The following is a 19,674-nucleotide window of genomic DNA, read 5'->3' as shown; positions in this document are numbered from 1 at the left end:
CAACAGTGACTAGTGGTACTCAACATTGACTAGTGGTACTCAACAGTGACTGTTGGTACTCACCAACAGTGACTGGTTGTACTCACCAACAGTGACTGGTGGTGCCCAACAACAGTGACTGGTGGTACTCAACAACAGTGACTGGTGGTACTCAGGAACAGTGACTGGTAGTACTCAGCAACAGCGACTGGTGGTACTCAACAGTGACTGGTGGTACTCAGCAACAGTGACTAGTGGTACTCAGCAAGTGACTGGTGGTACTCAGCAAGTGACTGATGGTACTCAACAACAGTGACTGGTGGTACTCAGCAACAGTGACTGGTGGTACTCAACAACAGTGACTGGTGGAACTCAACAACAGTGACTGATGGTACTCAACAACAGTGACTGGTGGTACTCAACAACAGTGATTGGTGGTACTCAACAACAGTGATTGGTGGTACTCAACATGTGACCGGTGGTGCTCAGCAAGTGACTGGTAGTACTCTGCAAGTGACTGGTGGTACTCTGCAAGTGACTGGTGGTACTCGGCAACAGTGACTGGTGGTACTGGGCAAGTGACTGGTTGTACTCAACAACAATGACCGGTGGTACTCAGCAAGTGACTGGTGGTACTCAGGAAGTGGCTGGTGGTACTCAGCAACAGTGACCGGTGGTACTCAGCAACAGTGGTGGAACTCAACAACAGTGACTGTTTGTACCCAACAGTGACTGGTTGTACTCAACAGTGACTGGTGGTACTGAGCAAGTGACTGGTGGTACTCGGCAACAGTGTCTGGTGGTACTCGGCAACAGTGTCTGGTGGTACTCGGCAACAGTGTCTGGTGGTACTCAGCAACAGTGTCTGGTGGTACTCAGCAACAGTGACTTGTGATACTCAACAACAGTGACTGGTTGTACTCAACAGTGACTGGTGGTACTCAGCAACAGTGACTGGTGGCACTCAACAAATGACTGGTGGTACTCAGCAAGTGACTGGTGGTACTCAGCAACAGTGACCGGTGGTACTCAGCAACAGTGGTGGAACTCAACAACAGTGACTGGTGGTACTCAACAACAGTGACTGGTGGTACTCAACAATAGTGACTGGTGGTACTCAGCAAGTGACTGGTGGTACTCAACAACAGTGATTGGTGGTACTCAACAACAGTGATTGGTGGTACTCAACAAGTGACTGGTGGTACTCAACAACAGTGACTGGTGGTACTCTGCAAGTGACTGATGGTACTCAGCAACAGTGGCTGGTGGTACTCAGCAACAGTGACTTGTGATACTAAACAGTGATTGGTTGTACTCAACAAGTGACTTGTGGTACTCAGCAACAGTGACTGGTGGTACTCAACAACAGTGACCGGTGGTACTCAGAAAGTGACTGGTGGTACTCAACAAGTGACTAGTGGTACTCAACAACAGTGACTGGTGGTACTCAACAGTGACTGGTGGTACTCAACAAGTGACTGGTGGTACTCAGGAACAGTGACTGATGGTACTCAGCAAGTGACTGGTGGTACTGAACAAGTGACTGGTGGTATTCAACAGTGACTGGTGGTACTCAACAAGTGACTGGTGGTACTCAGGAACAGTCACTGGTTGTACTCAAGTGACTGGTGGTACTCAGCAAGTGACTGGTGGTACTCAGCAAGTGACTGGTGGTACTCAGCAACAGTGACTAGTGGTACTCAACAACAGTGACAGGTGGTACTCAGAAACAGTGACTAGTGGTACTCAACAAGTGACTGGTGGTACTCAGAAACAGTAACTGGTGGTACTCAACAACAGTGACTGGCGGTACTCAACAAGTGACTGGTGGTACTCAGGAACAGTGACTGATGGTACTCAAAACAGTGACTGGTGGTACTCAACAGTGACTGGTGGTACTCAACAGTGACTGGTGGTACTCAACAACAGTGACTGATGGTACTCAACAGTGACTGGTGGTACTCAACAGTGACTGGTGGTACTCAACAAGTGACTGGTGGTACTCAACAGTGACTGGTGGTACTCAACAGCGATTGGTGGTACTCAACAAGTGATTGGTGGTACTCAACAACAGTGACTGGTGGTACTCAACAAGTGATTGGTGGTAATAAACAACAGTGACTGGTGGTACTCAACAAGTGATTGGTGGTAATAAACAACAGTGACTGGTGGTACTCAACAATAGTGACTGGTGGTACTCAACAATAGTGACTGGTGGTACTCAACAACAGTGACTAGTGGTACTCAACAACAGTGACTAGTGATACTCAACAAGTGACTGGTGGTACTCAACAACAGTGACTGGTGGTACTCAACAGTGACTGGTGGTACTCAACAACAGTGACTGGTGGTACTCAACAAGTGACTGGTGGTACTCAACAGTGGTGGTACTCAACAGTGACTGGTGGTACTCAACAACAGTGACTGGTGGTACTCAACAACAGTGACTGGTGGTACTCAACAAGTGACTGGTGGTACTCAACAGTGGTGGTACTCAACAACAGTGACTGGTAGTACTCAACAACAGTGACTGGTGGTACTCAACAACAGTGACTGGTGGTACTCAACAATAGTGACTGGTGGTACTCAACAACAGTGACTGGAGGTACTCGACAACAGTGACTGGTGGTACTCAACAATATTGACTGGTGGTACTCAGCAAGTGACTGGTGGTACTCAACAACAGTGACTGGTGGTACTCAACAACAGTGATTGGTGGTACTCAACAAGTGACTGGTGGTACTCAACAACAGTGACTGGTGGTACTCTGCAAGTGACTGATGGTACTCAGCAACAGTGGCTGGTGGTACTCAGCAACAGTGACTGGTGGTACTCAACAACAGTGACCGGTGGTACTCAGAAAGTGACTGGTGGTACTCAACAAGTGACTAGTGGTACTCAACAAGTGACTGGTGGTACTCAACAGTGACTGGTGGTACTCAACAAGTGACTGGTGGTACTCAGGAACAGTGACTGATGGTACTCAGCAAGTGACTGGTGGTACTGAACAAGTGACTGGTGGTATTCAACAGTGACTGGTGGTACTCAACAAGTGACTGGTGGTACTCAGGAACAGTCACTGGTTGTACTCAACAAGTGACTGGTTGTACTCAACAACAGTGACTGGTTGTACTCAAGTGACTGGTGGTACTCAGCAAGTGACTGGTGGTACTCAGCAAGTGACTGGTGGTACTCAGCAACAGTGACTAGTGGTACTCAACAACAGTGACAGGTGGTACTCAACAACAGTGACTGGTGGTACTCAACAACAGTGACTAGTGGTACTCAACAAGTGACTGGTGGTACTCAACAACAGTGACTGGTGGTACTCAACAACAGTGACTGGTGGTACTCAACAACAGTGACTGGTGGTACTCAACAACAGTGACTGGTGGTACTCAACAACAGTGACTGGTGGTACTCAACAACAGTGACTAGTGGTACTCAACAACAGTGACTGGTGGTACTCAACAACAGTGACTGGTGGTACTCAACAACAGTGACTGGTGGTACTCAACAACAGTGACTGGTGGTACTCAACAAGTGACTGGTGGTACTCAACAACAGTGACTGGTGGTACTCAACAACAGTGACTGGTGGTACTCAAAAACAGTGACTGGTGGTACTCAACAAGTGACTGGTGGTATTCAACAACAGTGACTGGTGGTACTCAACAACAGTGACTGGTGGTACTCAACAACAGTGACTAGTGGTACTCAACAACAGTGACTAGTGGTACTCAACAACAGTGACTGGTGGTACTCAACAACAGTGACTGGTGGTACTCAACAGTGACTGGTGGCACTCAACAAGTGACTGGTGGTACTCAACAACAGTGACCGGTGGTACTCAACAACAGTGACTGGTGGTACTCAACAGTGACTAGTGGTACCCAACAGTGACTGGTGGTACTCAACAACAGTGACTGGTGGTACTCAACAGTGACTGGTGGCACTCAACAAGTGACTGGTGGTACTCAACAACAGTGACCGGTGGTACTCAACAACAGTGACTGGTGGTACTCAACAACAGTGACTGGTGGTACTCAACAGTGACTGGTGGTACTCAACAAGTGACTGGTGGTACTCAACAACAGTGACTGGTGGTACTCAACAACAGTGACTGGTGGCACTCAACAAGTGACTGGTGGTACTCAACAACAGTGACTGGTGGTACTCAACAGTGACTGGTGGTACTCAACAACAGTGACTGGTGGTACTCAACAACAGTGACTGGTGGCACTCAACAAGTGACTGGTGGCACTCAACAAGTGACTGGTGGTACTCAACAACAGTGACTGGTGGTAATCAGTAAGAGGGTCACTTTTTATAACTTGTTGAACAGTCAGGTTCTGACTGTCAGTGTTGTACCATAGACTTGTCAGTGTTGTGCCACTGTCAGTGTTGTGCCACTGTCAGTTTTGTACCACTCAGTGTTGTGCCACTGTCAGTGTTGTACCACTGTAAGTGTTGTGCCACTGTCAGTGTTGTACCACTGTCAGTGTTGTACCATTGTCAGTGTTGTGCCACTGTCAGTGTTGTGCCACTGTCAGTGTTGTGCCACTGTCAGTGTTGTACCATAGACTGTCAGTGTTGTACCACTGTCAGTGTTGTACCATAGACTGTCAGTGTTGTACCACTGTAAGTGTTGTGCCACTGTCAGTGTTGTACCACTGTCAGTGTTGTACCACTGTCAGTGTTGTACCACTGTCAGTGTTGTACCACTGTCAGTGTTGTACCACTGTCAGTGTTGTGCCACTGTCAGTGTTGTACCACTGTCAGTGTTGTACCACCGTCATCAGTGTTGCACCACAGACTGTCAGTGTTGCACCACCAACTGTCATCAGTGTTGTACCACCGATTGTGATTGTACCAGTGTCAGTGTTGTGCCACCGATCGTCCTTGTACCACTGTCAGTGTTGTACCACTGCCATTGTACCACTGTCAGTGTTGAAGCACCGACTATCACTGTCCCACTGTCAGTGTTGAAGTACCGACTGTCAGTCCCACTGTCGGTGTTGTACCACTGTCAGTGTTGTGCCACCGACTGTCATTGTACCACCGACTGTCACTGTACCACTGTCAGTGTTGTACCACCGACTATCATTGTACCACCGACTGTTACTGTACCACTGTCAGTGTTGTACCACCGACTATCATTGTACCACTGTCAGTGTTGTACCACCGACTATCATTGTACCACCGACTGTCACTGTACCACTGTCAGTGTTGTACCACCGACTATCATTGTACCACTGTCAGTGTTGTACCCATCAGTGTACCACTATCACTGTTTTCCTCTCATAACTTGTACCAGGCATGTGTTGACTACCACCAGAGTACATGTAGCAAACCTTGTGTTTACTACCAACAGAGTACATGTAGCAGCCTTGTGTTGAGTACTACCAGCAGAGTACATGTAGCAGCCTTGTGTTGACTACCAGCAGAGTACATGTAGCAGCCTTGTGTTGAGTACTACCAGCAGAGTACATGTAGCAGCCTTATGTTGAGTGCTACCATCAGAGTACATGTAGCAGCCTTGTGTTGACTACTACCACCAGAGTACATGTAGCAGCCTTGTGTTGACTACTACCACCAGAGTACATGTAGCAGCCTTGTGTTGACTACTACCACCAGAGTACATGTAGCAGCCTTATGTTGACTACTACCACCAGAGTACATGTAGCAGCCTTGTGTTGACTACTACAAGCAAGTACATGTAGCAGCCTTGTGTTGACTACTACCAGCAGAGTACATGTAGCAGCCTTGTGTTGACTACTACCACCAGAGTACATGTAGCAGCCTTGTGTTGACTACTACCAGCAGAGTACATGTAGCAGCCTTGTGTTGACTACTACCAGCAGAGTACATGTAGCAGCCTTGTGTTGACTACTACCAGCAGAGTACATGTAGCAGCCTTGTGTTGACTACTACCACCAGAGTACATGTAGCAGCCTTGTGTTGACTACTACCACCAGAGTACATGTAGCAGCCTTGTGTTGACTACTACCACCAGAGTACATGTAGCAGCCTTGTGTTGACTACCACCAGAGTACATGTAGCAGCCTTGTGTTGACTACTACGAGTAGAGTACACATAGCAGGCTTGTTAAGCCAGTGTGGGTTATATCAGTGTTGGCAGGAGCAGCAGCCAGGGTGTTCACTACTACCATCAGAGTACATATAGCAGCCTTGTGTTGAGTACTACCAGCAGAGTACATATAGCAGCCTTGTGTTGAGTACTACCAGCAGAGTACACATAGCAGGCTTGTTAAGCCAGTGTGGGTTATATCAGTGTTGGCAGTAGCAGCAGCCAGGGTGACGCAACACTTGGCACTAACACACTCCCACCAACCATCACACACAAGCCACATGGCCGGCTTTTCCCGGCTTACTAACCCACCTATATGACCATATACATTCATAAATATACAGGGGTCCACCTCTGATGTAAACTCTGGGACCCACAGCCTCGGAAAAGTGGATAAAAAAGGCTTCAAGAAAGAATATTTGGATTTCTTCCTGAAGCCATTTAAATATTCCACTTCCCCTACCATCCCATTTTTTCCATTCTCTGTTACCAATAATTTATTTTATTACATAATATATATATGAGAGAAAAGGAAGAAATGCGAACAAAAAGAGAGGACCCCCCAAAACAGTTCTAGAACCCTAAAATCAGTTCTAGAACCCTAAAATCTGTTCTAGAACCCTAAAATCTGTTCTAGAATCCTAAAATCTGTTCTAGAACCCCAAAATCTGTTCTAGAACCCTAAAATCTGTTCTAGAACCCTAAAATCAGTTCTAGAACCCTAAAATCTGCTCTAGAACCCTAAAATCTGTTCTAGAATCCTAAAATCAGTTCTAGAACCCTAAAATCTGTTCTAGAACCCTAAAATCAGTTCTAGAACCCTAAAATCTGTTCTAGAACCCCAAAATTTGTTCTAGAACCCTAAAATCAGTTCTAGAACCCTAAAATCAGTTATAGAACCGTAAAATCAGTTATAGAACCCTAAAATCACCTATAGAACCATAAAATCAGTTCTAGAACCCTAAAATCAGTTCTAGAACCCTAAAATCCGTTCTAGAACCCTAAAATCAGTTCTAGAACCCTAAAATCTGTTCTAGAACCCTGAAATCAGTTCCAGGACCCTAAAATCAGATCTAGGAACCTAAAATCAATTCTAGAACCCTAAAATCAATTCTAGAACCCTAAAATCAGTTCTAGAACCCAAAAACATTTCTAGAACCCTAAAATCAGTTCTATAACTCAAAAACAGTTCTAGAACCCCCAAAACAGTTCTAGAACTATAAAAAGTTCTAGAACCCCCAAAACAGTTCTAGAACTATAAAAAGTTCTAGAACCCCCAAAACAGTTCTTGAACCCTAAAAAAGTTCTAGAACCTAAGAGTTTTAGAACCCACAACGGTTCTAGAACCCCAATACAGTTGTAGAATCCCAAAATTCAAGAACCTCAAAAACACTTCTAGAACCTTAAACAGATATAGAATCCTAAAAAGTTATAAAACCCCTAAAAAATCTAGAACCCTAAAATCAGCCTCTAGGGTCCTAAAATCAGCCTCTAGAACCCTCAAAACAGCAACTAGAACCCTACAAACACATTAGAGACCTAAAACAAACTCTAGAACCTTAAAAGAATTTAGTACCTTAAATACGTCTCTAGTACCCCAAAATCTTCTTCAGGACCCTAAAACGTCTCAAGGACCTTAAAAACGTTTCCAGGACAGTTAAAACGTCTTTAGAACCCTAAACATTGTATCAAAGACACTAAAACCACATTGAACACCCTAAAACTAGTTCTAAATTCCTTGAACCTTAATTAAAACTTTAACTAGGTCTAGAACCCTAAAGTAACACCCTAAAAGAAGCTCAAGAACTGATAAATTGCCTCTGGAGCCTTAATACTAGCCCTAGAACCCTAAAACTACCTTTACAACCCTAAAATTAGCTCTACAACCCTAAAGCTACCTCAACCCTAAAATTAGCTTCCGAACCCTAAAACTACATCTGCAACCCTAAAATTAGCTATAGAACCTTAAAACTATCTTCATAACCTTAAAACTATATATAGAACCATTAAACTACATCTAGAACCCTAAAACCACCTCTAGAAACCTAAAACTACCTTTAGAACCCTAAAACTAGCTCGTGAAACCTAAAACTACCTCCTGAACGCTAAAACTACCTCCTCAACCCTACAACTACATCTAGAACCCTAAAACTACCTCCTGAACCCTACAACTACATCTAGAACCCTAAAACTGCCTCGTGACCCTACAACTACATCTAGAACCCTAAAACTACCTCCTGAACCCTACAACTACATCTAGAACCCTTAAACTACCTCCTGAACCCTACAACTACATCTAGAACCCTAAAACTACCTCCTGAACCCTACAACTACATCTAGAACCCTAAAACTACCTCCTCAACCCTACAACTACATCTAGAACCCTTAAACTACCTCCTGAACCCTACAACTACATCTAGAACCCTAAAACTACCTCCTCAACCCTACAACTACATCTAGAACCCTAAAACTACCTCCTCAACCCTTCAACTACATCTAGAACCCTAAAACTGCCTCGTGACCCTACAACATCTAGAACCCTAAAACTACCTCCTCAACCCTACAACTACATCTAGAACCCTAAAACTACCTCCTCAACCCTACAACTACATCTAGAACCCTAAAACTAAATCCTGAACTCTACAACTACATCTAGAACCCTAAAACTACCTCGTTAACCCTACAACTACATCTAGAACCCTAAAACTACCTCGTGAACCCTACAACTACATCTAGAACCCTAAAACTACCTCGTGAACCCTACAACTACATCTAGAACCCTAAAACTACCTCGTGAACCCTACAACTACATCTAGAACCCTAAAACTACCTCGTGAACCCTACAACATCTAGAACCCTAAAACTACCTCGTGAACCCTACAACTACATCTAGAACCCTAAAACTACCTCGAGAACCTAAAACTACATCTAGAACCCTTAAATTAGTTCTACAACCCTATGAAGGTGCCTGACACCACTGCTACTACCTGACACCACTGCTACTACCTGACACCACTGCTACCTGACACCACTGCTACTACCTGACACCACTGCTACTACCTGACACCACTGCTACTACCTGACACCACTGCTACTAACACACAACTGCTACTACCTGACACCACTGCTACTACCTGACACCACTGCTACTACCGGACACAACTGCTACCTGACACCACTGCTACTACCTGACACCACTGCTACTACCTGACACCACTGCTACTACCTGACACCACTGCTACTACCTGACACCACTGCTACTACCTGACACCTCTGCTACTACCTGACACCACTGCTACTACCTGACACCACTGCTACTACCTGACACCACTGCTACTACCTGACACCACTGCTACTACCTGACACCACTGCTACTACCTGACACCACTGCTACTACCTGACACCACTGCTACTACCTGACACAACTGCTACCTGACACCACTGCTACTACCTGACACCACTGCTACTACCTGACACCATTACTACCTGACACCACTGCTACAACCTGAAACTCCTACTACCTGACACCACTGATACTACCTGACACCACTGCTACAACCTGAAACAACTCCTACTACCTGACACCCCTGCTACTACCTGACACCACTGCTACTACCTGACACCACTGCTACTACCTGACACCAATGCTACAACCTGAAACAACTACCTGACATCACTGCTACTACTGCTACACCTGAAACACTACCTGACACCACTGCTACTACTACCTGACACCTGACACCACTGCTACTACCACACCACTGCTACTGACACCACTGACACCTGACACCACTGCTACTACCTGACACCACTGCTACTACACCACTGACAACCTGACAACCTGACAACTGACCTACTACCTGACACCACTGCTACTACCTGACACCACTGCTACTACCTGACACCACTGCTACTACCTGACACCACTGCTACTACCTGACACCACTGCTACTACCTGACACCACTGCTACTACCTGACACCACTGCTACTACCTGACACCACTGCTACTACCTGACACCACTGCTACTACCTGACACCACTGCTACTACCTGACACCACTGCTACTACCTGACACCACTGCTACTACCTGACACCACTGCTACTACCTGACACCACTGCTACTACCTGACACCACTGCTACCACTGCTACTGCTACTACCTGACACCACTGCTACTACCTGACACCACTGCTACTACCTGACACCACTGCTACTACCTGACACCACTGCTACTACCTGACACCACTGCTACTACCTGACACAACTGCTACTACTTGACACCACTGCTACTACCTGACACCACTGCTACTCCCTGACACCACTGCTACTCCCTGACACCACTGCTACTCCCTGACACCACTGCTACTCCCTGACACCACTGCTACTCCCTGACACCACTGCTACTCCCTGACACCACTGCTATTCCCTGACACCACTGTTACTACCTGACACCACTGCTACTACCTGACACAACTGTTACTACGTGACACCACTGCTACTACCTGACACCACTGCTACTACCTGACCTGACACCACTGCTACTACCTGACACCTCTGCTACTACCTGAGACCACTTCTACTACCTGACACCACTGCTACTACCTGACACCACTGCTACTACCTGACACCACTGCTACTACCTGACACCACTGCTACTACCTGACACAACTGCTACTACTTGACACCACTGCTACAACCTGAAACACACAACTGACACCACTGCTACTACTACCTGACACCACTGATATGACCTGACACCACTGATACTACCTGAGACCACTTCTACTACCTGACACCACTGCTACTACCTGACACCACTGCTACTACCTGACACCACTGCTACTACCTGACACCACTGCTACTACCTGACACAACTGCTACTACTTGACACCACTGCTACTACCTGACACCACTGCTACTACCGGACACAACTGCTACCTGACACCACTGCTACTACCTGACACCACTGTTACTACCTGACACCACTGCTACTACCTGACACCACTGCTACTACCTGACACCACTGCTACCTGACACCACTGCTACTACCTGACACCACTGCTACTACCTGACACCACTGCTACTCTCTGGCACCATTCTACTGACACCACTGCTAGTACTTGACACCACTGCTCTCTGACACCACTGCTACTACCTGACACCACTGCTACTACCTGACACCACTACTACTCTCTGACACCACTGATATTCTGTGACACCACTGCTACTGACACCACTGCTACTCTCTGACATCCCTGCTACTCCCTGACACCACTTCTACTACCTGACAACACTGCTACTCTCTGACACCACTGCTACTCTGACATCACTGCTAGTACCTGACACCACTGCTACTTCCTGACACCACTGTTACTCCCTGACACCACTGCTATTCTGTGACACCACTGCTACTCCCTGACACCACTGTTACTCTCTGACACCACTGTTACTCCCTGACACCACTGCTATTCTGTGACAACTGCTACTCCCTGACACCACTGCTACTCTTTGACACCACTGCTACTACCTGACACCACTGCTACTCCCTGACACCACTGCTACTCTCTGACACCACTGCTACTCTCTGACACCACTGCTACTCTGACACCACTGCTACTCCCTGACACCACTGCTTCTCTCTGACACCACTGCTACTCCCTGACACCACTGCTACTCTAGCACTACTGCTACTCCCTGACACCACTGCTACTCCATGACAACACTGCTACTCCCTGACACCACTGTTACTCTCTGACACCACTGCTACTGACACCACTGCTACTCCCTGACACCACTGCTACTGACACCACTGCTACTCCTTGACACCACTGCTACTCTCTGACACCACTGCTACCCCCTGACACCACTGTTACTCACTGACACCACTGCTATTCTCTGACACCACTAGTACTCTGACACCACTGTTACTGACACCACTGCTACTCTCTGACACCACTGTTACTCTCTGACACCACTGCTACTCTGACACCACTGCTACTACCTGACACCACTGCAACTCCCTGACACCACTTCTACCTGACACCACTGCTACTCTCTGACACCACTGCTGATCTGACACCACTGCTACTCTGACACCACTGCTACTCTGACACCACTGCTACTCTCTGACACCACTGCTACTCTGACTCCACTGCTACTCTCTGACACCACTGCTACTCTGACACCACCGCTACTCTCTGACACCACTGCTACTGACACCACTGCTACTCTGACACCACTGCTGCTCTCTGACACCACTGCTGCTCTCTGACACCACTGCTACTCTGACACCACTGCTACTACCTGACACCACTGCAACTCCCTGACACCACTTCTACCTGACACCACTGCTACTTTGACACCACTTATAGTACCTGACACCACTGCTAGTACCTGACACCACTACTACTCTCTGACACCACTGCTACTCCCTGACACCACTGCTACTGACACCAATGCTATTCTCTGACACCACTAGTACTGTGACACCACTGTTTCTCTCTGACACCACTGCTACTCCATGACACCACTTTTACTGACACTACTGCTATTCTCTGACACCACTAGTACTCTGTGACACCACTGTTACTGACATCACTGCTACTCTCTGACACCACTGCTACTCTGACACCACTGTTACTCACAGACACCACTGCTACTCCCTGACACCACTTCTACTACCTGACACCACTGCTACTATGGCACCACTGCTACTACCTGACACCACTGCTACTACCTGACAGCACTGCTACTCCCTGACACCACTTTTCCCTCTGACACCACTGCTTGTCTCTGACACCACTGCTACTCTCTGACACCCCTGCTACTCCCTGACACCACTTCTACTACCTGACAACACTGCTACTCTCTGACACCAATGCTACTCTGACATCACTGCTAGTACCTGACACCACTGCTACTTCCTGACACCACTGTTACTCCTTGACACCACTGCTATTCTGTGACAACACTGCTACTCCTTGACACCACTGTTACTCTCTGACACCACTGTTACTCCCTGACACCACTGCTATTCTGTGACAACTGCTACTCCCTGACACCACTGCTACTCTTTGACACCACTGCTACTACCTGACACCACTGCTACTCCCTGACACCACTGTTACTCCCTGACACCACTGCTATTCTGTGACACCATTGCTACTCTCTGACATCGCTGCTACTACCTGACACCACTGCTACTACCTCACACAACTGCTACTACCTCACACAACTGCTACTACCTGACACCACTGCTACTACCTCACACAACTGCTACCTGACACCACTGCTACTACCTGACACCACTACTACCTGACACCACTGCTACAACCTGAAACAACTACCTGACACCATGCTTCTACCTGACACCACTGCTACAACCTGAAACTCCTACTACCTGACACCACTGATACTACCTGACACCACTGCTACAACCTGAAACAACTCCTACTACCTGACACCCCTGCTACTACCTGACACCACTGCTACTACCTGACACAACTGCTACCTGACACCACTGCTACTACCTGACACCACTGCTACTACCTGACACCACTGCTACTACCTGACACCACTGCTACAACCTGAAACAACTACCTGACACCACTGCTACTACCTGACACCAATGCTACAACCTGAAACAACTACTACCTGACACCACTGCTACTACCTGACACCACTGCTACTACCTGACATCATTGCTACAACCTGACACCACAGCTACAACCTGAAACAACTGCTACCTGACACCACTGCTACTACCTGACACCACTGCTACTCTCTTGACACCACTGCTACTACCTGACACCACTGCTACTACCTGACACCACTGCTACTACCTGACACCACTGCTTGTCTCTGACACCACTGCTACTCTCTGACATCCCTGCTACTCCCTGACACCACTTCTACTACCTGACAACACTGCTATTCTGAGACACCACTTCTACTCCCTGACACCGCTGCTACTCTCTGACACCACTGCTACTCTCTGACACCACTGTTACTCCCTGACACCACTGCTATTAAGTGACACCACTGCTACTCCCTGACACCACTGTTACTCTCTGACACCACTGTTACTCCCTGACACCACTGCTATTCTGTGAAACAACTGCTACTCCCTGACACCACTGCTACTCTGACACCACTGTTACTCCCTGACACCACTGCTATTCTGTGACACCATTGCTACTCTCTGACATCACTGCTACTCCCTGACACCACTGCTATTCTGTGACACCACTTCTACTCCCTGACACCGCTGCTACTCTCTGACACCACTGCTACTCTCTGACACCACTGCTACTCTCTCGGACACCACTGCTACTCTCTGACACCACTGCTACTCTCTGACACCACTGCTACTCTGACACCACTGCTACTCTGACACCACTGCTACTCTCTGAAACCACTGCTGCTCTCTGACACCACTGCTACTCTCTGACACCACTGCTACTCTCTGACACCACTGCAACTCTCTGACACCACTGCTACTCTCTGACACCACTGCTACTGACACCACTGCTATTCTGACACCACTGCTGCTCTCTGACACCACTGCTGCTCTCTGACACCACTGCTACTCTGACACCACTGCAACTCCCTGACACCACTTCTACCTGACACCACTGCTACTCTCTGACACCACTGCTGCTCTCTGACACCACTGCTACTCTGACACCACTGCTACTCTCTGACACCACTGCTACTCTGACACCACTGCTACTCTCTGACACCACTGCTACTCTGACACCACTGCTACTCTCTGACACCACTGCTACTCTGACACCACTGCTACTCTGACACCACTGCTACTCTCTGACACCACTGCTACTGACACCACTGCTACTCTGACACCACTGCTGCTCTCTGACACCACTGTTACTCTCTGACACCACTGCTACTCTGACACCACTGCTACTACCTGACACCCCTGCTACTCCCTGACACTTCTACTACCTGAAACCACTGCTACTCTATGACACCACTGCTGCTCTGACACCACTTCTAGTACCTGACACCACTGCTAGTACCTGACACCACTACTACTCTGACACCACTGCTACTGCCTGACACCACTGCTACTGACACCATTGCTATTCTCTGACACCACTAGTACTCTGTGACACCACTGTTTCTCTCTGACACCACTGCTACTCCATGACACCACTTTTACTGACACTACTGCTATTCTCTGACACCACTAGTACTCTGTGACACCACTGTTACTGACATCACAGCTACTCTCTGACATCACTGCTACTCTGACACCACTGTTACTTACTCACAGACACCACTGCTACTCCCTGACACCACTTCTACTACCTGACACCACTGCTACTATGGCACCACTGCTACTCTGACACCACTGCTAGTACCTGACACCACTGCTACTCTCTTGACACCACTGCTACTACCTGACACCACTGCTACTACCTGACACCACTGCTACTCCCTGACACCACTGTTCCCTCTGACACCACTGCTTGTCTCTGACACCACTGCTACTCTCTGACACCCCTGCTACTCCCTGACACCACTTCTACTACCTGACAACACTGCTACTCTCTGACACCACTGCTACTCTGACATCACTGCTAGTACCTGACACCACTGCTACTCTGACACCACTGCTATTCTGTGACACCACTGCTATTCTGTGACACCATTGCTACTCTCTGACACCACTGCTACTCCCTGACACCACTGTTACTCTCTGACACCACTGCTATTCTGAGACACCACTTCTACTCCCTGACACCGCTGCTACTCTCTGACACCACTGCTACTACCTGACACCACTGCTACTCCCTGACACCACTGCTACTCTGACACCACTGCTACTCTCTGACACCACTGCTACTCTGACACCACTGCTACTGTGACACCACTGCTAGTCTCTGAAACCACTGCTGCTCTCTGACACCACTGCTACTCTGACACCACTGCTACTCTGACACCACTGCTACTCTCTGACACCACTGCTACTCTGACACCACTGCTACTCTCTGACACCACTGCTACTCTGACACCACTGCTACTCTCTGACACCACTGCTACTCTGACACCACTGCTACTCTCTGACACCACTGCTACTCTGACACCACTGCTACTCTGACACCACTGCTACTCTGACACCACTGCTACTCTGACACCACTGCTACTCTCTGACACCACTGCTACTCTCTGACACCACTGCTACTCTGACACCACTGCTACTACCTGACACCACTGCAACTCCCTGACACCACTGCAACTCCCTGACACCACTTCTACCTGACACCACTGCTACTCTATGACACCACTGCTACTCTGACACCACTTATAGTACCTGACACCACTGCTAGTACCTGACACCACTGCTACTCTGACATCATTGCTAGTACCTGACACCACTGCTACTTCCTGACACCACTGTTACTCCCTGACACCACTGCTATTCTGTGACACCACTGCTACTCCCTGACACCACTGTTACTCTATGACACCACTGTTACTCCCTGACACCACTACTATTCTGTGACAACTGCTACTCCCTGACACCACTGCTACTCTTTGACACCACTGCTACTACCTGACACCACTGCTACTCCCTGACACCACTGCTACTCCCTGACACCACTGTTGCTCCCTGACACCACTGCTATTCTGTGACACCATTGCTACTCTCTGACATCACTGCTACTACCTGACACCACTGCTACTACCTCACACAACTGCTACTACCTGACACCACTGCTACTACCTGACACCACTGCTACTACCTCACACAACTGCTACCTGACACCACTACTACCTGACACCACTGCTACAACCTGAAACAACTACCTGACACCATGCTTCTACCTGACACCACTGCTACAACCTGAAACTCCTACTACCTGACACCACTGATACTACCTGACACCACTGCTACAACCTGAAACAACTCCTACTACCTGACACCCCTGCTACTACCTGACACCACTGCTACTACCTGACACAACTGCTACCTGACACCACTGCTACTACCTGACACCACTGCTACCTGACACCACTGCTACTACCTGACACCACTGCTACTACCTGACACAACTGCTACCTGACACCACTGCTACTACCTGACACCACTGCTACTACCTGACACCACTGCTACAACCTGAAACAACTACCTGACACCACTGCTACTACCTGACACCACTGCTACTACCTGACATCATTGCTACAACCTGACACCACAGCTACAACCTGAAACAACTGCTACCTGACACCACTGCTACTACCTGACACCACTGCTACTACCTGACACCACTGCTACTCTCTTGACACCACTGCTACTACCTGACACCACTGCTACTACATGACACCACTGCTACTCCCTGACACCACTGTTCCCTCTGACACCACTGCTTGTCTCTGACACCACTGCTACTCTCTGACATCCCTGCTACTCCCTGACACCACTTCTACTCCCTGACACCACTGCTATTCTGTGACAACTGCTACTCCCTGACACCACTGCTACTCTTTGACACCACTGCTACTACCTGACACCACTGCTACTCCCTGACACCACTGTTACTCCCTGACACCACTGCTATTCTGTGACACCATTGCTACTCTGACACCGCTGCTACTGACACCACTGCTACTCTCTGACACCACTGCTACTCTGACCCCACTGCTACTCTCTCTCGGACACCACTGCTACTCTCTGACACCACTGCTACTCTCTGACACCACTGCTACTCTGACACCACTGCTACTCTCTGACACCACTGCTACTCTCTGACACCACTGCTACTCTGACACCACTGCTACTCTCTGAAACCACTGCTGCTCTCTGACACCACTGCAACTCTCTGACACCACTGCTACTCTGACACCACTGCTACTCTCTGACACCACTGCTACTCTGATACCACTGCTGCTCTCTGACACCACTGCTGCTCTCTGACACCACTGCTACTCTGACACCACTGCTACTCTCTGACATCACTGCTACTCTATGACACCACTGCTACTGACACCACTGCTACTCTCTGACACCACTGCTACTCTGACACCACTGCTACTCTCTGACACCACTGCTACTCTGACACCACTGCTACTCTGACACCACCGCTACTCTGACACCACCGCTACTCTGACACCACCGCTACTCTGACACCACTGCTATTCTGACACCACTGCTACTCTCTGACACCACTGCTACTCTGACACCACTGCTACTCTGACACCACTGTTACTCTGACACCACAGCTACTCTGACACCACTGCTACTCTCTTGACACCACTGCTACTCTGACACCACTGTTACTCTGACACCACTGCTACTGACACCACTGCTACTCTGACACGACTGCTACTCTGACACCACTGCTACTGACACCACTGCTACTGACACCACTGCTACTCTGACACCACCGCTACTCTGACACCACCGCTACTCTGACACCACCGCTACTCTGACACCACCGCTACTCTGACACCACTGCTACTGACACCACTGCTACTGACACCACTGCTACTCTGACACCACTGCTACTGACACCACTGCTACTGACACCACTGCTACTCTGACACCACTGCCACTCTGACACCACTGCCACTCTGACACCACTGCTACTCTGACACCACTGCTACTCTGACACCACCGCTACTGACACCACTGCTACTCTGACACCACTGCTACTCTGACACCACTGCTACTCTGACACCACTGCTACTCTGACACCACCGCTACTGACACCACTGCTACTCTGACACCACTGCTACTCTGACACCACCGCTACTCTGACACCACCGCTACTCTGACACCACTGCTACTCTGACACCACTGCTACTCTGACACCACTGCTACTGACACCACTGCTACTCTCTGACACCACTGCTACTCTCTGACACCACTGCTACTCTGACACCACTGCTACTCTGACACCACTGCTACTCTGACACCACTGCTACTCTGACACCACTGCTACTCTGACACCACTGCTACTCTGACACCACTGCTCTCTGACACCACTGCTACTCTGACACCACTGCTACTCTGACACCACTGCTACTCTGACACCACTGCTACTCTGACACCACTGCTACTCTGACACCACTGTTAATCTGACACCACTGTTAATCTGACACCACTGCTACTCTGACACCACTGCTACTCTGACACCACTGCTACTCTGACACCACTGCTACTGACACCACTGCTACTCTGACACCACTGCTACTCTGACACCACTGCTACTCTCTGACACCACTGCTACTCTGACACCACTGCTACTCTGACACCACTGCTACTCTCTGACACCACTGCTACTCTGACACCACTGCTACTCTGACACCACTGCTACTCTGACACCACTGCTACATTTATCATCATTTACTAAAAGTAACATTAACGTCTATTTCTCCCTTAAACCACGTCTCTGTAGCCCTAAAATACCCTAATTACCTATAATTACTCCCAGAACCCTAAAATACCCTAAAACTACGTGAAGAACCCTAAAATACCCTAAAACTACGTCCAGAACCCTAAAATACCCTAAAACTACGTCCAGAACCCTAAAATGCCCTAAAACTACGTCCAGAACCCTAAAATACCCTAAAACTACGT

At 48.4% G+C, this 19,674-nt stretch overlaps 1 protein-coding gene across 7 annotated transcripts in view; it reads right to left on the bottom strand.

Moving 5' to 3' along the window:
- The window catches only part of LOC128699684 (forkhead box protein N2), a 369,048-nt gene that overhangs the window by 215,610 nt on the left and 133,764 nt on the right, over positions 1–19,674 (bottom strand). The gene's annotated exons all lie outside the window — the stretch shown is intronic.

This window comes from Cherax quadricarinatus, chromosome 67, assembly GCF_038502225.1.
Source record: "Cherax quadricarinatus isolate ZL_2023a chromosome 67, ASM3850222v1, whole genome shotgun sequence".
NCBI lineage: Eukaryota > Metazoa > Arthropoda > Malacostraca > Decapoda > Parastacidae > Cherax > Cherax quadricarinatus.
This window is presented reverse-complemented; position numbering and strand designations above follow the sequence as displayed.